Source organism: Spermophilus citellus (assembly GCF_964194105.1).
Source record: "Spermophilus citellus genome assembly, chromosome: 14".
Lineage (NCBI taxonomy): Eukaryota > Metazoa > Chordata > Mammalia > Rodentia > Sciuridae > Spermophilus > Spermophilus citellus.
The window spans coordinates 76,148,717-76,170,371 of NC_138194.1; positions in this window are offsets into that span (position 1 = coordinate 76,148,717).

The following is a 21,655-nucleotide window of genomic DNA, read 5'->3' on the forward strand; positions in this document are numbered from 1 at the left end:
CGGCAGCTCCACTCTGCCCCCCTGGCCCCCACAGCACCCAGCAGGACCCGGACCGAGAAGCAGTCACCGCAGGTTCCCCAGCCCTGGGCCAAAGCAGCTTTGGGAGCCAGAACCCCGGCCTCTCCGATCCCAACGCACGCTCCCCTAGGAGCAGGCTCCAAGGAGCGACCCCCGCAGATTCCCCAGCCCCAGGCCAAAGCAGCTCCGGGAACCAGAACCCGGCCACTCCAAGCTCTCCGAGCTCAGTGCACGCTCTGCTGGGAGCAGGCTCAAAGACGCAGTCCCCACGGGCTCCCCAGCCCCGGGCCAAAACTGTTCCAGGAGTCAGAACCCAGCCACCCTGAGCTCAGCGCACGCTCCACTTGGAGCTGGCCTCAACACGCAGTCTCCGCAGGTTCCCCAGCCCTGGGCCAAAGCAGCCCCGGGAACCGGAATCCGGCCGCTCAGAGCCCAGCGCACGCCTTGCCAGGAGCGAGCCCCTAGGAGTATTTTCCACTGGTTCTCCAGCCCTGAGCCTGAGCGATCTGTCTGCGAGACGCAGGCAAATACCAGCCTGAAATCACCTGTTCCATAGCTGAATGAGCTGAGATCAATAGAAAACAGGGATGATTACATCAGCTCTCCAAGATGGCAGCTGCTGTCCTCCTCCGTGGTCCGACCCGTGTCGAGAACCGAACTGGACCGCTTCTCTCCTCTGTCTCAAAGCCGGAACTCAGCACTAAGCATGGCCATTGCACCACTGGCAGGAGCCCCCAGAATCCGCATTGCTGCACCCCCACTCAGGCACCTCGCCGCTTCCCAGCGCACGCCGCAGACTCCAGCTGCGGGGCGTTCCGCCAATTTGGCAATGCGACCCTCCGTGCGGAGAAATCGCCCGTGTCTGAGCCCCCGCAGCGGAACCTCGCGCGATGGAAATCCATCCACTAGATTCTGGAGCACCTCAATTTCACTGGAAATTCCCAACAAGATAGCCTTCAGCTGTTTCACCTCGTCTTTCTCCGGCACAGTGACGCGGCGCACTGGGGTGATGCACTCCCTTTGCTGCCATCTTCCTGGGTCCTTTGTATTGTATTTAGAGACAGGATCTCACTGAGTTGCTTAGTGTCTTGCTTCTACTGAGGCTGGCTTTGAACTCTCAATTCTCCTGCCTCAGCCTCCCGAGCTGCTTAGATTACAGGTGTGCACCACTGCAGCCAGCTTGAACATTGTTATTAATGCACCCATTTTATATTGGATAAAATTGAAGTTCAGAGACATTGAGGGATTTTTCTCAGTTTACACAATCACTAAATAGCAAAATACAAATCTTTTGCCCCCCCCCCCCGAGGCAAATTTGCTTCTCTTGTTTCTATTATTAATTAGGACAGTTAAGTTCAAACTCTTTAACAAGAGGATGCATCCTAAGTATTACTTTGACTGTTGGGAAAGACTTGAAAGTGTGGGAAAGGACAGACTACCCATACACTCAGCAGCCTTCCAATTCACTCTCCTGTGTGTCCATCACATAATAAGGTAGATGAGAAACTCTTTCCCAATGTTCTACTTTTCTCTGGCTTCATGTTTCTTTACATCTTTCTTTTTCTCAGATTCCTAAAGATATTTTTAAGTACTTGCCCAAATCTTAGACAAGTTCATGTATGAAATATGAGGAAAGTTGTGAGAGAGATCACAAAGGTGGTTCACTCCAGGTTCTGGCCCTTCTAGGACTGTCTCTTTGTGCCTCATACAAGAGAACACACAAAATGATATAGAGAAGTTTCAACTACTTGGCTTTAAGTGACTCACAAGGATTATTATTGAAACAATTCATAGGATAAACTTGTCTTACAATACTTACTTGAAAGCCTGAATCTCACACACACACATGTGAATTCAGTCCCACTATTGTCCCTATCATTCGGATTTCCTTTTAGAACACTGGTGTTGACCATTAAGAAAATTCTTTTCATCAAGAGGAAAGTGTACTCAAAATATGTCTATTGAAAAAAATATTTGGAACCAATTTTACTATGCTAATGCTTTCTTCCCAGTTACAATAATTTACCTCAAATTGAACTCAGTAGTCGGTATTTTCACATTCAAAGAATTGACTCAGATCCATCAGTTCTCGTCAAGCCTTTCCCTGGTGTACTTGCTCCTCAACTGGGTCACAAGTGAATATACAGAAGTTCCTTTGGGTACACATGAATTTTCTATTAGAACATTCTTAAACACAACAGATTTTCAATCAAAAAAACAGAGAATAAAAATGCAGAAATCCAGGCTCAGGAATTTTTTAAAAAAGAACTCGAATGTCCATACTAGATAATTTTAAATATACATGCTGGTAGCAGATCAGAAGGTACAAAGGAGGTTATTAATGACTATTTAAGTTAGGATGATGGGGTTTGTAAATGGAGGCTCTTGGGAAATATTGAAATATATGAAACTTTGCAGAATTTAGGAAAATCTCACATGATATTCTTAAAGAAGAAATTGAGTCTGAATCTGAAGAATGAGTTCTTGTTTAATTTCAAACCATGCTCCAAGTTTGACTCCTGAGGTCCTTCCCCATCTCTTCACTTAGATGTACTTCACCAAGGTCACATCCACTTAGTAATCATTGCCTCAAAGATTTCATCATATGTAAAGAAATAGACTTGATCATTCAAATGTGTGTGTGTTTTCACTCTTCAAGCAAGGCAATCTGTCAAAAAAAATCTCCATTTTATTTTATTTTTTTCACCAAACTACCTGAGCCACACGTGTATCAATATCACTTTTCTTCTACTCCACTACAAAAGGGTACCCTTGAACAAAGCTCTCCAGTACATAGAATGAACTCTGCTTTACTCTTCCCCAGAGCCTCACAATTTTTTTTCCTTCAAGCAACCTGATCTAGTCCACCAAATCAACTTTTTAAATCCTCTTTTACTAAATGCTTTCTGTAGACCAGGCCAGTACTTTACATACTATGCTTGATTCGATATAGTTAATCAACAATGCAATGAGTTAGGTTTGATGTTAATTTTATTAACATTGAAAGCACAGCATGGAGAGATTTAAGTAGTTTTTACTAAATAACTTGTGAAATAAAGAATAGAACTTATTAGTGGAACATGGTGAAAGAGAGGTCATGTACTTTTAACATTGAAACTCTCATAGCTTCTTAGAAGAAGAAATTTAGGCTGTACATGAGAAGCTGTCAAATATCTTGAAGATTTCCATAGGGAAATACAAGAACAGCAGCTAAAACTGTAGCACCACAGGAAGATACTTTAGAGAAGCATCTTGCTGTGAAACCAGATGATAGATGTGACTTTTGCTGCAGTCTTGGAATATTAGCCATGTTCTGGAGGCCAAAATCAAGAAGCACCAGGCCTATGCATGACCTGTCAAAAGACTCTACTCCGACACCAATTTTTCAATCTTTAGCCTATTGCCCTTCTTCAGGGAATATAAAGGAGGTGGATGTAATGAAGTTGGTTTAAGATCTATAGAGATGATTTCTTTATAGGAAAGTTGCATGATTGTTGCTTGCCACCGGTCTTCTTGGGTCATGTGAGGGTGCTTTCAAGGAGCTACTCCAAGATATTGCCATAATTCTCTGGAAAAATCAAAGCTTAAAGGTAGGAGACTAGCAAACAATACCCTAAATACAGCAAAAGGAGTTTCCTTGGAAGCCCTCTGCACTCTCCCAATCATAAAACTGTTGTACCCTAAGAAAAGAGCTAGAATTGACTGCCCTGAGAACTACCTGAGAGATGTGGTGGTCCCAGCTAAGATGCAGCGCATTTCTATCAAGGAAACGTCTAGGGGAACTCCCAGAGAAGGATATTTACAAACACCCACAAAAGTAGCAGCCAGAAAAAAAGATTGATTATCTGACATCCTAGGAGGGTAATGATAGATGAACCCTGTACCCACCAAATTCTCCCTGTCTCATTTTCTCCTCCACTTTGCTACCCTCCCTCTACCCTTCCCGCAGCCTTTGATACAGAACTCTAGTTGGGAGAGGAAAAGCATCCAGGCAGTTTGGGAGAAATAGGGAAAAGCAGCTAACCATGCATCTCTTCCACTCTTCCCAGCGTGAGTCATGCAAGTGGGTTGGGGCAGGAGGTGCAGGGAGGAGTGCAATGCTTAAGACTGAAAGAGGGTTTGAGTTCTTACATTAAGCTAGACTGGAAATTGATTACCTTAAAACTCCAGGCTGTTCCTGAGAATACTTTAGAATGAGCAGAGATATTATGGAATCCACCTAAACTTTCATGCAGGTATAGGAGGAAACAAGCAACAGAGTGGTTTGCAGAGAGAGTGGGGTGGAAAAAGAATACTAGGTTAAATTTTCACTCCTACAAATTATAACTTATGCTAGAAATTGGCTGGAGTTGGGACAAGTCTTCAATCAAACCTTCTTGTTCCAATATCACATCCTTCTATGTTCATATACAAATACATGAACAGTGAAACTCCACATCATGTACAACCCCAAGAATAAGATCCCCATGTTAATACTCCATGTATGTATAATATGTCAAAATACACCCTACTGTTGTGTATATCTATAAAGGATAAATTTTAAAAAGAGGGGAAAAAAGAGACCACAGTTCTTTTCTTGGCTACCTGTCACTAGACTTGGTTCTTGATTCTGCCTTGATTCTTCCCTTACCTTTAATATTCCTTTATGTTTCCCAGATGTCCTGATTTCATTTTCTGTCTCCCTTTCTGTGTCTGCACAAATCCCCTGCTGTCTCTACAATGTGATTCCATTCATCTCAGGGTTAAAGATGAAGGTGAAATCCAAAACCAATCTCTTTATTCCCATTATTGACCCACACCGAATTGGATGAATACCAATATGAGGTAAATCTAGTTCCTGGTCTCTGCTCCTTTCATTTTGCTCTGTGCCCATGAATCCATTAATTAAGCCATTCCTAACCATGATCAGAAAGAAAAAAAAAGGCATTTGAGTGTAAACAAAAACTGGCCAAACCAGAACAATGATCTACTCAACTTCCAATTGATAAGGGATGTGATTATTCCTTAATGAATTATTTTCTAATAAATTTTTCCACTTGATTTTCTTATTTGTATGCTATTATATTTACAGCATGAAAAGGAATCCTCATACATCTTCCTATACACCAAAACCTATTATTTGAATTTTCTCTCCAAGGGACTTGGTATTATGCTAATATTTTTATACAGTCATTTTTAGTCCTCACAATAACATTCTGTTGAAAGAGATATTGTTTTAGTTTTTATATAGATAAAGAAATTAACTCAGAGAGACTTAATGACTTCTCCAAGAATGAATGCTCCAGAATTAGAATTCAATTCTGGATTTTTCTAACCTAGAAAGAAACGTAATCTGGCCAAATCTTGATTACAAAAGTAATATCTAGCAGATGTTGGGGAGAACATAGTTGTTATAAGTCAAACTCCAAATGGCATATTTAGAGATTCAGAGGAAGAATACTTCAAAATATTAACTGAGAAATGAGATGGATAAAGACAGAAGGAGAGAGGTTGGCTTTGGCTAAAATCCCAGCAGTAGAAATTGCCAGACACTATAAATTGAAAACAACGCTTGGGCTTGTCCACGGTTGTAAACAAATATCTATTGTGGAGCAGCACCAGAGGTTTGGACTCCAGTAACTTAATGCTTGTTTTGCTCTAATTGGCAGCAGTTGCAACTTCAAGACTCTTTCTCTAACTGAGGATGCCAGGGTACATAGTCAAAGGCCTCAATTCCAAGCTCTTTGAGAGCTTGGAATTGAAGACGTAGGAAGCTTTGGAGGCTGATAGAAGCAAGATCTTGCTTTCTTCTCACAGGTAGCTTGCTCTTTCAGCCATGTGATTGCCCTCTACTTCAGAACCTGGCTAGGGAGAACTCTGCTGGTGACTTTATGTTACCAGAGAATGTTATGGATTTTATGAATCTTCCCAAAATTACATGTAATGTGTCTCTGTGATCCCTACAGTGGGGGTTTGACTGAAGAGCAGCATTTTCTGCTCTAGTTGTGATTATTTGAGATAGGAGAGTGTGGTGTGGGTGGAAGAGTAAATTCAGAAGTCCAAAGATAAATCTGCAAGTTGTTTCTATGGCTACTAAAGATTCATGATCCTGTATATAAATGCTGCAACAACTAATTTTTTATCTATGATGTTTATAATAAACACACTTATAACTCAATAATATATTTCAGATATATGTAACAGGAGCCAAAACCCTGTGCTTTGAGTATACATCAGTTGAAAAAAATTGATTCCGAACCCTACAATCACCTTTTTTGACAACTAAACAGAATTCAGCAGAATACTTAACTACTATGGAATATGATCCAGTAATAATATTCATAGTAAAAATTAGAAACTACATCTAAACAACAATATAAAATATCTTGAATCATAACCTAAAGTGCTAAATAAATATTCATAGTCTATACTGATATAAAAGATTGAATAAGAAATTAAGTGTGGGAGAATGGAGAGATCTCCCATAAAGAATTCCAAAGAAATTATAAAAATACTTGATATTGGCCTTTTAATTGTAGAAAATGTACCATATTAATAATGTAAGATATTAATACTCTGAGAAACTGAGTAGATGTATATAGGAATTCCATATTATCATCACAGATGTTTTTGTTTATAAATCTGAAACTGTTCTCAAATAAAAAAATTATTTAAAAATAATAATTATTTTCAATTTCCTTTAGAATTACCAAGACATATTCATTGGCATGTTTTCATTTTCATTAACATTTCAGTTGCATAAATTCAGTGAAGAATGGATCCCTGTATTGTCTCACACACACACACACACACACACACACACAAGTGCTTAGCCCCAGAGAATTTACAGCCCAGCATTGAACATGGGTAGGAGAGTTGGCCCAGTATGTTGCAATTCCCACTTTCTAGATGACTAAAGAGCAGCTTAGTGAGATTGAGATTTGCTAAAGCTACATAACTTTTAAAAGGAAAAGCAAGAAATCAATAGCAGGTTTTATGACTACCGATTTACTTCTTTTTTACATTAAATTTGTGATGGGTAATAATACTATTTTGACTGAGAGGCTTCATCATACCATGGATTTCCAAGACTGTACTAGCATGAGTGCTGCTTTGTAAGGATAAGAAAATGGCCTTTATTGTGGGTCATTGCCCACTAGGGAACTGGGCTTGTTCTATCAGGTTCAGATTTCCTGAATTTCTTATCCCTGAAACTCCATAATTGATATGAAACAAAAGACTTGAATTTGGTATGATAAAATAATCCTATCACACTGAATTCAAATAGCATCTGATACACTCTGGAATTCAATTGCTTCATAAAAGGCCATTTTCTTGAAGTCAAAGTACTTACTCACAATGACAGCAGAACAACATAACCTGGTGGGGACACCATTAGTTTGAAATTAGAAGACATAGAGTCAAATTCCAGCTATGACACTGGCTAGTTCCATTATATTGATTAGGTTACATATCTTTTGAGTAAGAATTTCTTCATCCAGAAAGTAGGAATGCTACCACTTACAGTTATTTAGCAGATGTGATAACATGTGCATGAGACAATCTCCAAGGACCTATTCCTTGCCTCTGATTCTCTGCTTCTTTACATTTTCCCTTTTAATTCTGACCTTCAGAAAATGTAAAATTTCTGAACTCTGAAAGTTGCTGCTTTTATTTTAAATGCTGAATTTACTTTCTGTATGTGACATCTAGAGCACTAAGCCATGAACATTTTCAAAACAAATCATCTCAACAATAAACACGGATAGTTCCCATGATAGGTAATGAGCTATGTAGTTCAGGGCTGCCGAGTTGGGCCTCAGATCAACCACTGGAACTATTTGGAAGGCCTCACATGTACAGTGGCATTGCTGGTGCTGATCCCAGCCATATGAGATCAGTGTTTCAATTTCCCTGACAGCAGCTTTATTGGCAGGACAAAGTGTACAAAGGTTGCCAAAGCTAACATATCAGAAGGTGGGGCCTCCAAACAGATGTGTTTTCATTTCCTGTTATTTTCCATTTTTCTTTCATTGCCAAGTTCTCTGTGTACAAAGCCAAATTGTAATGCTTACTTGGGTGTCCTTAAAGCCCATGATAGTCCTTAGTCATCTAGGGCTAAACTTGAGAGTTAAATTTAACCCATGGTTCGAAGAGATTGGAAATACTCAAGTTTCCTTATCTTGTGGCTTAATTATAAGCTTGATTTTGTTCTACTGTTAACATGGAAGCTGAGAGTTGGAAAAAAAATAATGTAATGGAAATATGCATTACATGACACTTAATGTGCCCCTTCACTACATTAAATTATGCTAAATCTTAGAGTCAAGTTATTTAAGCTTTTAGTCTAATACCAACTAAATGGTTGCATCAAAATTACCTGGATGAGTGATAACAATACTGATTCCCTGATCCTTCAGCAAACATATGGAATCATACCATCCAGTAGTGGGACTCTGGAATATACTACATTTTTTAACCCTCAAATTATCAGTGAAGTTTGGGATTAACATAGAAGCTTTTCTTTGGCCCCAAACTTTCTTAAAGCATCTAAGCCTGGCTTGGATTATCATTGATCTGGATTTTCCCCGGGCCTCAGTGTTAATCCACAGCATATTGTCCACAGTAACCACAGCAGAAATAGGTCTTTAAGTCTTTCTAGTTTGTCCCAGGACTAATGTCAGCTCTTGGAGATGAGACTGGGATAAGGAAGAAATAGAAGAAGACCTCATCACTGAGCACCTTTCACATACCTGTCTCCACGTGAGGTTTTTCATGTGTGATATGGGGAAAAAATGTAATTTGTAATCTTCTTCTATCTTCTAAAGAAGATATTTCTACTGACTGCAGTGTCTTTTATGAAAGAAGAATGATGAATGGGGGATAAATAATTGGAGAGAATAGAAAAAAATTAAATGGTATTGCCTGTGAAAAGGAGCAAGATGTAATATTAAATCTAAGAAGGGAGAGATTGTAGCCTGGAAAGCAAGGCCCTGGAGGATAAATAGAGAAGGGAGACCTGAGACCAAGAACTGGTCTAGAGTCTGGACTAAGCTGTTTTAACAAGAACCTAAAATGTAGTGGCTTAAATGGGAAAGTTTATCTTGTTAGCATTTAAGAGCTCAGGGACTTTTATTTTTTTTTTTTATTTATTTTTTTTAAAGAGAGAGTGAGAGAGGAGAGAGAGAGAGAGAGAGAGAGAGAGAGAGAGAGAGAGAGAGAGAGAATTTTTAATATTTATTTTTTAGTTATTGGCTGACACAACATCTTTGTTTGTATGTGGTGCTGAGGATCGAACCCGGGCCACACGCATGCCAGGCGAGCGCGCTACCGCTTGAGCCACATCCCCAGCCCGAGCTCAGGGACTTTTAAATGCTAATTTTTAAATGCTACTAGTTGGGAACTTATAGTTTCTAGTAAGTTGTTACAATTGCCAGTATTCTTCAAGCCATGGGAAATGAGAGGGTGTCCAAGACAAGAAGCTTTAACTTTGAAAGAGGACCAATTACACACATCATTTTTGTTTATGCCTTATGAGCCTGACTTGGTTACATGGCCACACCTGGATGAGAGGAAAGTGAAAATATGTCATAGTACTGGGCAGCAATGGTCTCAGCTAAAATGTGGGGCTCCTGCTGCCAAAACAAAGAAGGAATATGTGGGTGAGCTACTACAATTGCTAGTCTCTAACCACTCAACAGGACAGAGCTAACTGGGAGTTCGGGAATACATTGCTATACCGTTTGCCACATGGATGCCCACCTTTTGTTTTCCTCCAAAATATTTAGGAAAACACACACTGTTCACCAATATTTTTGAGTTATTTCTTTCTAGTAAATATAAAAATCCAAGTTCTGCTTTAAGGTTGGAATGCTGGCAAGAATCAAATCTTCACCCAGGGATAGGAACAAATAAATTGCATTTTTATTATCTTCACAACAGTCTCGTTAAGAAGCTATCACCATCGCCTTATTAGAGAAGTTGGTGCTCAGCAGTTGCCACACGTGTAGGAAGTGATGAAGTTGGTACTCCTTCTGAAAATCTCCTGATTGCAAAGCCCTTGCCCCATATCTATGCCCACTCTGCTCCATTCTCTGCCTTCTTTCCCAAAGTAAGGTAAGAAGTCTCACTGGCTCCAAGGATAAATCTCATTTCGCTCTGCCCTTTTACAGCTATTTCCCTTTTAGTTTCTAAGTGACCCGACCTCCAACAAAGTCAATCCAAACCACCTTAAGCAAGTGTTTTTAACAGGGATAAGCACATATTACTTAGTTTGGAAACTTAGCCTTTAGAAAGCTTTTTTCTTTCCCTCCCAAAGATTTGACAATTAACCTTTAAAACATTTTAATTTAGCAAAATGATAGGAGGAAATTGGTAGAAAATTAGTTGGTGTCTGTTCAGAGACATTCAAATGTGGTGAATAAGACAGTTACATGTGGAGTTTGCTTCCATAGGTAATTAAGAAACACATGTTGAGAAAAACCAAAGGTTTTCATGAGAATTCTATGTCTATTAGCTCAGGAACTACTTCTAAAATAATGAGTGTGCTTCTTAGTGTGAATAACTTTGGCTTTGAGGTGACATTCTACCCAAAAGGGCATAACATTTCTCTTGAAAAAATCCAGGATTCTTCTACCCATTAAAACCTGGCCACTCCATAAGAAGCCCAACTTTACCTCCATGGTGTTACACAAGATCCTGCCATGTGTCAATTTCCTCTGGTAAAAGAATAATTGTGGATATTTATTCAAAAGCTATATAATGATTTTCAGTGCCCTGATTCTCAAAGCCGAACCTGACAAAAATCTATTCTCACAAAGCCAGGCTGAAAGCAGTAAACAACCTCACCAGGGTCAGGAATGAAGGTCACAGAAGAAATTATGAGGAACTCTGACAAGAAACTACACTCTTGGCCCTGTTCAAAAGTGTTTGCGTTTCTCAGAAGGGATATGATATACTCAAGTGGTGTCTACATCTGCATCACTCTGAGCTAGGTCTATGGAACACTAATCTCTTAAGAGGTTCCCAGAAAAGATTTATGTGGCCACAGTTGAGAACATTGCATATTCTACCATACTATTTGAAATATACAAGTTACATCAACAAATTGACTCTGGAAACAACAACAACAAAAAAAAAAACCCTTAACATTTACCTTTGTTTAATGTAATGTTTTTAAAACTTGTTTGATTCCAGAAGCCTCAAGAAAAAAAATAGAATTAATATTCTTAATATTCTACTTCTCACCTCCAACCTACCACATATTTTCCATTTAGTGACCACAGGGGTTTTTTTTAAAGCGTGAAATAAAGTCCCCACCCCGACCTCAGCAGAAAAATGGTTCCAATAGTTCATATCAACTCGGCATGAAAATCATAGCCCTGAGCAAGGTCTACAAAGTCTTTCACTGTCTGGTCTCACCTTTATCCATGTCTGCCTCCTATGTGTCTTCCTGGGCTGCTCTACCACCCTGCTGCTTCTAGAAGGTTCCAGGACACTTTCCACAGCTATTCTCTTGCCTGGAGCACTCTTCTGTAGATATTTTTGTGTTTCTCCCTTACCTTATTCTGATCTATACTCAGCTGTCACTTTGTCAGAAAGTTTTTGCCTTCTTAAATAAATAATTCTTCCTAAAATAAGCTCCTTTTCTACTCTCTGACCTCTTACACTATCTTGGTTTCCTTCACAATGCTAGTCATTACATGATATTTTATAGAATTATTTATTTATTAACATATTGCTCATCTCTCTATTAAAATGTACACACTATGAGCAGTGATCCTTTTTGTTTTGATTTGTGCCTCTTTGCCCCAATGTCTATCCCTGACACAGTATGTGCTCAATAAATAAGCACTGAATGAATGAGTGAATGAATGAACATCCTACAAGTTCAGCGAGCATCCTGTGGAATGTATTCAAGATTTGTTGGTTTTATTCTGAAAAAAAAAAAAAAAGACAGATTTGATGAATTCAAACCAGTTATTTGGTGGATAAAACCAACCCAGAAAAAAAATTGAGCTAAGCATTTTACTACATAAAGTTCTATAACCATTCCCCCAAAGCAGCTTACATCTCTTTTTTTTGCTGAAATATATAAGATTCTAACTTCTTAGAGGAGTTGTTTTTCTATTTTTTTTTTATAGCTGGGAATTTTTCTGCTAACAAAAAACCAACAGAAAGTTCTGTGAATTATAACCTTGCTTGATCTCCACTGGAGAATATTAAAAAATCCCATGACCTTCAATGAGGAAAAATGCAAAGTATTTTTCTGGCAACTGAAATCTACTCAGTAGGTAAAATGTTCAGTTTTGTCATTTTGAAACTGCAGAAGACTCAGATCAAGAAATCAGTGGCATAATTTCACATTATTTGCATTGTGATTCTAATGACATTATTGTGAACTCAAAGTTCAACTATTTTGACCTTTGAGAGATCAGAAAAAAGCAATTAAATAAAGACATGATTTCCTTGAATATGTCCTAAATTGGGAATGGAGTATTATTCACAACCATCATGAACATCAAAGAAATTACTGCCTTACCTTCAAAAGAGTCACTCACTATCACTGAAGAACTATCTGCTTAAAAGACAAAATAAAGAAACAGGCATTGAAATTCACTACTAAATTCTTCCCCAGAAAGCTTTAATTTCTAACTGCCACTAAAAAAGAAAAATTATTACCCTCTCTCCTCCTGGCATAGGAACCCTTTAGAACTTGCTTTTTCAAAGACAAGCTTAGGAAATATTTGATGAAGAGGTTCATTTTTCATAATTATGTGAACTATGCATAGTGAGCAGAAAAGAGGAAAAGCTTTTATGCAGAAGAATCCACAGCAGCAGAGCCCTAGGTATAGAATAGTGCCTTGGATGGACTTAAATCCAAATAGTCTAATGATAGGAGTCAAGGAATTAAGAGAAAAGAGGATAAAGCAACAGGGTGCTAATTTAGAAATTTCAACTGAGGAACAGAAAAATGTTATAAAATATCAATGACTTACATTGGGTCATGTCCTGTTCTAATAGCTTTTCATATTTAATTGTCATGACAAAGATACAAGGCAGGAGCTTCTGTAAACTCCATTCTATAGATGAGAAAACTGAGCCACAGATAAGCCAAGTAACTTGTCCAGTGTTTCACAACTATTGTCATGAATCTGATTCCACTTAACCCAAGCATTCTAGAGTTTAGAGTGGCAAGCCAAAGATACCACATAAAATATTGAGGTGGCTCAGGAGATTACCACATGCACAAAAGCATGGGAGTCAGCCAGTTCAAAGGAGACTTTACAATATTATAATCTGAAACTCCCCAAAAGGATGATGAAAGAAAATGCCAAGAGAACAGGTGAGGAAGACAATTTAGTGAAAAAGATTTCTTCACCAAACTTATGTCTTGAGTTCCGATCTCTCTTCCCTCAATGTGAATAGATCTTTATTCCCTCAAGACAAATCTAGTGATTGAAGTGTTTGGGACAGGTGTTCAGCATAATCACTCAGAAAATTTTGATATTAGTGACTCCGTGGATAGAGCTCTGACCTCTGTCTCTGGGAATCTGGAAGGCAGCAAAAAAAAGCCTGAGAAGTTGTTTTGATGGTGGGGCTTAAGCAATTTTCTACAGCTTGCTGAAAGGGACTTCACTGTTCTCTCAAGGTGGGTCGAAGAATGTGTGATTTGTTTATTCCTTCTATAAAACAAAATGGAAAGACAATCAATCTGGAAAATATAGAAATTTGGATTTGATTTAATCACGTTATTTTTCTAGTGCCTAGAACAGATGCTTGTCTTTGTGTCTAGATGTTCCCTAGTTAGTGAATGAATAAAAGAAGTGTTGAATGGTCAGGCAAACGAGAACCACTGCTATATCAGTGTTGGCCAGCTTCCTGTAAAGGAAGGTCCCAAGATACACACACAAAAAATTCCCTGTGCAAAAGACTCAGCACTGAAACATCTTTTACAATGAAGATTTTTTGTAGATGGAGACATTTGTGGGTATGATGTGATTTTTTTCCCCTCTAATTCCACTCTGCTTCTTGTCCTGGATTGGTTGCTCTGCGAGAGCAGAGATGAGAACTCCTAAGTTGAGAGATTTGAGGAAGAGGACAAAGAAGTAACCTCTTTCCCCAAAGAGTATGGAGAAAGAAAATTCAATATCAAATTAATTGTTAGGATTTGAACACTTTTTCAGTTTCTGACTCCAGTTTCTAAAACAAGACTCATTGCATTTAATGTGATTGCAGGACTCACGTTGGTGCTGTGCTGTGCTGAGCCTTGGAAGAACCAACTGGGCACATCTCTTTCCAACTCCACTCAGGTACAGTGACGTCACACTGGTGGCTTGAAGTCAGTCATGATAGATGAACTTATACCATAGAAGTCATCAGGCCCTGCAAATTAACAACCCACCCCCCTGCTATGTACAAACAATGCAGTTATTTCCATTGTGCACAGCATTTTAGGATAGCGATTATGACTGATAGCATTCTACCACAACCATGAGGCTGTCTTTATTCTCTCTCCAGAAGTATATTTACATTTTTATTTTAGCATAAAGAATAACATATGCACATATCCTATCATTAATGGTTCACTTTTATCCAATTACAAAGTATTAAATGATATAAATAAATCCCCATCTAAATTTGCTAGTTTTATCTTAAAAATAAATTAAATGTTTTAAATAAAGTAGAATGTATCTGCTTACAGATGTAAGTGATTAATACTCAATCCTTTCATTACCAGAGTGCCATGATTTGGAATATCAAGTGTTTAGGCACATCAGTCATCTTTACTTGAAGATGACAGTCATAATCAGCAGTGTACAAGCCACCTGAAAATAAAAAGCCTTCCCCTATAAATAATTCGTTTGGAGGACACCAGCTTGGTAAACTGTTTTCCTAAACTTTGCATTTTAGAGGGCTTGTACACTTGGGGAACATAAATAACTTTTAGTGTACAATGAAGCCAGTGATATTAATATACTTAACTGTGACTTTCAAAGTGAAATTTAGAATTCATAGCTCAGTAGGATAACAATAACTATCTGACTTTAACAAATCTACATAGGTTAACAGCACCAACGAAAATCACATGGCTTTAGACCTCTCATAAGTTTAGGAAACAGTGTTAAAAACCAACAGAGTTATTACCCGATATGTAAGTGTGTCACATACATAGAATAACAAAACACTCATTTAGTCAAAAAGAAAACAGGGGCAGAAATACCTGAAGTTTTATTGGTCATTTAATATGTTTAACATCTAGGTATAATGCATATTGTATAAAAGAGAACACTTATCATTTACCTTGAATGTATTAAGCCTACATAGCTTTAATTCTACAGACTTTTGCATAAAACTTAAATAAAGCTCAGACACATAGCATATATAGCCCTCATATGCATATATATATTTAGCCTTATATATATTGTCAATTATACAATAATAAACCTAAGAGAATAGTTGTTTCTTTAACCAGAATTATAAAGTGATTAATTTAAAAACATTAAAACAGATATTTAGACAAACCATAATTCTTTTAAGATTGTTTTCCTTGAGTAATGAAAACCTGATAGCAGAAAACACAAGGAATAATCTTGATAAAACACAAAATTTTGTTCTTTAAGTGTTCTCTTCAAGAATATTACCAAGCACAAATCAACATTTTAAGAAAACCTGTTCCAAACATTGGGAATTAGATTTTGGTTTTATATCAGTACATTAATTTTTAAACTCAGTAACTCTTTTCTTACATATACCAATAATTTATGAAAACACATAAAATAAATCCAAATATTTTGTCTTTTCCAGACCTTAAGAAGCCAAGGATAAATAAATGTAATTTTGCCATTGATATATCAATATTTTAAGTTACAAATGACTCGGAATTTTTTTCTAATTTATATGTTTATAAACATTTGCTTATATTTACCTCATCTATTTATTTTAACAGCTATTTTGGATTACTCATGAAAATTAAGAATACTTATTTCTTTGCTAAAATCTTAAAAGTTGCTATACATAAAAAGTAATAAAATTGGGGCTGGAGATGTGGCTCAAGCGGTAGCGCGCTCGCCTGTCATGCGTGCAGCCCGGGTTAGATCCTCAGCACCACATACAAACAAAGTTGTTGTGTCCGCGGAGAACTACAAAAAACTAAATATTACAAAATTCTCTCTCTCTCTCTCTCTCTCTCTCTCTCTCTCTCTCTCTCTCTATCAATCTATCTATCTCCCCCCACTCTCTCTTTAAAAAAAATAAAATAAAAAATAAAAGTAATAAAATTATCTTTAAATATCTAATAGATACATTACTAGGCTAGCATACTAGGGAAAAAATGTGCTAGCTTAGCAAGTTAAAGATATCTTTACTTTATCTTAACAGCAAACTTAAATTAGCACAGTTGTAAAGATTTATTTAAATCATGTGAACCAAAGGCACTTGGGCTAATGTTCAAAACTGATGAGCACTCAAGATTTAAAAAGAACTTCATGGGAATTTATCATGCACACAAGTCATGTAACATGTATCCAAAAGAGGCTGGTAGAAGCATATACATACAACTAAGATCATATAACCTTCATCTCAAAATTCCAGTTGTGAAACAGTATTATAGTAAAATGGATTATCCCCACTTATAAATAGAAGGTCAAGTCTAAATTGCAGATTTTCATTTCCAAATCTTGAATCAAGTTTTTCAGGCAGAGGTTTGATTTTTAAAAGTCTCCCTTGCCCTATATTATTCCTTTCCTTCAGAATCTAAAAAACATTTAATCCTAAATTTGCATTTCTGAAAGTATGACCTGGTTAGAGCAAAGTAGAAAATTTATAGCTCAAAGACACAGATTTTAACTTAACCATCTTTGAGAAGGGTATGAGAAAGGCCTAAGGAAAGCAAAAACAGTTTAAAGGTGAGGCTTGTCAGGCAGATTTAAGTTAATATCTAGGTTAGTCAGCTTTTCATTGCTGTGGCCAAAATACCTGACAACAAGGTAAAGGAGGAAAATTTGGGGCTCACAGGTTCAGTCTATGGTCAGTCTACTCCATTGTTCTGGGCCTGAGATGAGGCATGACATCATGGGCAGAAAGCTACAGTGGAGGAAAGATGCTCAGTTTGTGGCAGTCAGGAAGCAGAGAGAGACGCAGAGCACTCTAGGTGCCAGGGACAAGATATAGTCCCAAAGGCAAGCCCCCAGTGACCTACTTCCTCCAGTCAAACCCAAATCTGCTTTGGTTACCACCACCCAATAGTTAATTCAAATTATTAATCCATAAAATGATCAATCCATTGATGAGGTTACAGCTCTCATAATCCAATCATTTCAACTCTAAATATGGCTGCATTGCTTAACACATGACCTTTGGGTAGGGATATTCCAGATTCAAACTATAGCAATATCTTTCCAAATTTTTTTCCCAGCAGAGGGAGATGGTCTTACAAATGGAAATTTCTCTTATGAAGGGTTAGTAAGTCATACTTTGCATATGTAATTGATACATCATTTAATCTAGTTATTAAATCAGTTGTTGCCCGTCACTGAGTAGGACAAAGTGCATATTGTAGATCTCTCCAACCCCAATTCATGCGCTCAAGTCAGAAAGATTCAGACATGTCACTCAGAGGAACAATCAAAAATTTATCAGAAGGGATGGGAAAGGGGGAAAGGGGACATTCTTAAAGGAGAGAGTAGATCTTCTCAGACAGAAGAGGGACACCATGTCTCTCCTGCCCTCCAGTTTAATTGGGAATCCCAGGGAAGTTTCCAGAGAGTCCACACAGGTCCACTTCTTGACTTTTGATGACAGCAGATGATATCAGACTTTCATTCAAGTCCCCACTGTGCATAACAACTCTAGATCATTCTGGCTCATACTGATGAGTTCTAATTGGAATTTGTTTTTACACACATCATGTTTAGGGATAATTACCTTTATTTCCCTAAGTTTCAGGATCTAGTCTGTGAGAGGGTCACAAAATTCTCTCCTTCAGGGTAACTTGTGATCCTTTCATCAGAATTCTTTGGAGGCTGCATTTCTCCTGCAGGTAACAGGTATTTGCTGGGGAACGTGACATATCCTGTCCATTTAAGTCAGCCAGTGTTGGAGGTAAATTGCTTCCTGGAAAGGAAAGCAGGTAGGAGTCAGCACAGTGGGTCCATTTTATAGAATCATTCCCTTAATGTTCCCACCACTTACATCTATCTGTCCCCTATCAAAGTTACTATAAATTTATTCCATATGTTTCTCAACTCTTGGAGAACCATCTACTATAATACAGTTCTTCTCAAAGCCATCACAAGGAAAATGTCCTATTTTATTCATTGCTGTATCCACACTGCTGAGAATAGTAATTAACACATGGTCAGTGCTTAATAAATGCCTAGGTAGTTTAATGAATAATTTGAGATTTTGCATACATAAAAAATGTCTTTTTTGTACTTGTATTTGCATAGCTTTTTAAAATGTAACTACTTCCAAACATCTTTACCAAGCAAATAAAATTGGTGTGACTGATGACCCAAATATAAACCATAAGTCTAACTTCTTTTGATATGTAGGAGAGAATTTGTCTTTAAACCATTGGCTTAGTTTAAAATTAGTGAATCAGTTGCAATAAAAATTATTTCCTTTTTTCTGTATATGTATGTGATATAGAGTTCTAAGCAACTGATATGCCTAAGAGTTTTGCTTTAAATTGTGAGATTTATGAAGTGGTTAGGTAGGAGTGATGTTATTATGTTATTTATCAGTTATTTGAAGGAGAGAACCAAAAAGAATATCAGCACTTCTCTGAAAATTACCTTGGCAACTTACTTCCTATTACCTACCTATTTATATTCAATGTTGTTTTAGAAAGGATTAAATGTGGCTTGCAAAATTACATAAAACACATTTAGATAGCATAAATAGAAGCAGAGTAAAAGAAAAGACAAAGAACATAAAATCCAAGTAGGAATGATGCTAAAATATACTTTGCAAGATCTATATGATTGCTATAGCTGAGTCACAATCTGGCTCTAAGTATTCTATCAGATTCACTAAAACATGGAAACCTAATCAATTACTCAAAGCACTGTGTCTATAACATAGAGCCAGCAATTTGTCAGGACAAGTACAATGATTATTGCACTAAGACCAGATAGGGTATGTCCAATAATGTTCTTGTATTTTACCTCAGTATAGAGTGATAATCCCTACAGAGCACAATTTAATAAAAGTAATTCTATAAGCAGTAAATACTTTCTATTGACTTGCCTTTTGGTATTTACCTTCTTGCCACAATCCATATAAGTAGCTGAGAATTACAATACACAGCTGATGGAACATAAAATACGTAAAATATTCCTAGTTATTTTTGTTTCTGAATTACCTTTTCATTTTTCATGCAATATATTTCTAAATATAAAGTGCAGAAAAAAAACAAATAATCCCATATTTTTAACAGTGTCATTCAAGAAAGAAACACCAAGAAATTTGATTTGTACTACAACTTTTTATGTCTGCTATTGCACAAAGAAAATAATAATCTTTACCACTTGTAGACTCAGAAATATTCCACTGCCTCCTTTCTGTTTGTATTCAGTCTGTGAAGTTCCCACTGCATTAGTCACAACGTTCAAAGACTAATATGATGATTAAATTATTTATGACAAAGATATGTAAAGTTTATTTTGTTTGACAAAGTCATGATGACTAAGCAAAAAACAATGCTCTTATATGAAATTCTACTTTTTGATATATAATTGTTTCACCTCATAAATGTAAGGTTAGAAAGAAAATAGCTTTGTATTCAGAAGAGGATAGAATGTTCATATTCAAATTTAACAAGTCTCTGCAGGAGGCCATACGCTAAGCACAGCACATAGTAAGGTTCCCCTCCCATTCCACCCTCCCCCCCAACCCCTCCACACCCCCATACCCCCCATCCTCTCATCACCATCCCCCCCATCCCACAGTCCTGTGAAATGGAAGCTATTGTCCCTTTTTTACACATAAAGACAGGTAAAGAAGATGAGGCTCTACTGCTAGGCCAGGAGACTCTTTTTATAAAAGATAAGAAGGTAAATATCTTAGATCTTGTGGGACATTCAGACTCTGTCACCACTGCTCAATTCTGCTGCTTTCACATGAAAGCAGCGGCTAAAGGCAATATTTAAAGAATGAGTGTGGTTGTCTTCCAATAAAACCATACTCATGAAACACATGGCAGGCCCTTGGGCCAAAGTTTGCTTACCTCTTAAAGTCATTAGTAACTTGCTCAAGACAACTCAACCAGTAAGTATGGGAATCTATATTTAAATCAGATTTTCTTTTTTGGAGACTCATATTCTTTCTGCTCTCCTGTAGCTACTTTAGTATCTAGATACTCATATTTTTAATTTTTTTTTTTTGAGGTACTGGGGGTTGAACCAGGGGTGTTTTTCTACTGAGCTATATTCCCAATCCTTTTGATTTTATTTAGAGACAGGGTCTCACTATGTTACTGAGGATGGCCTTAGACTTAAAGATTCTCCTATGTCAATCGCCCCAGTAGGTGTGACTATGTGCATGTTCCATCACATCCAGCTAGGTATTCGCTTTAAAACACATATTTGTGAACAACTTTGAGTTGATTATTTTCAAATCTAGCCAAAATTAAATCCAGCAAATTTGCTAGGAAAATGTTTTAACTCAATCAGTAATCTACTAGTAATTTTATTTACATGTTGATAAATAAACTAAGAAATATTTTAAATTCAAAGGCAGTTTCTTTTCCTTTAATTAAGCAAATCAATTTCTCTGTTTATTCAGCCAATGAATATTTGTGGAAGTTTCGATAAATGTAGGCATTATACTGAAATTTGGAAAAATCAAAATGAATAAAGCACTAAGTAAAAAGGGACACTAATCAAGCCCTATTGTAGTGTGCACACAACTCCCTGGGGTATGTGCCTCAAAGGTTGATCTGGGTTTTTCTTAACAAATCTTGAAAGCATTCCCTGAAGGCAAAAAAACAAAACCAAATAAATATGTGCTTGAACAAAGTCCAGCACCATTGGAATAATAAAACAAAACTTAATTCTGGAAAATACAAAATTTAAAAATGCCTGATGTCTGATCAAAATTACCAAGCAGGGAAATAAATGACACATAAACAAGAAAACTAGTCCATAGGGCTGGGAATATAGCTCAGTTGGTAGAGTGCTTGCCTTACATGCACAAGACCATGGGTTCAATCCCCAGCAACACACACACACACACACACACACACACACACACACACACAAAATGAGTCCATAGATGCGGAAATAACAAAATGATAAATTAGTAGACAAATGCATTGAAGCAGCTATTATAAATATTCTCTGTGTGTTCAAGTAGATAGAAGAAAACATGAATATGGTGAATGTGTAAAACAGACTCAGATATAACTTTAAAGTAAAAGAAAATACCTTGGGCAGGATGAAGAGCAGATTAGACAATACAAAAGAAAATATCAGTGAACCTGAAAGCAAAATACAAACTATCCCAAATGAACCAGTGGTAAAAACATTGAAAAACAAATAGAGACATAATGACCCAAGGGTGACATCAAGTAGTCTAACATTTATAATTAAAGCACCATAAAAAGAAGAAAGAACTTCTATTCTTACCTAACCTCCTGAATTGGACTTTATAACCC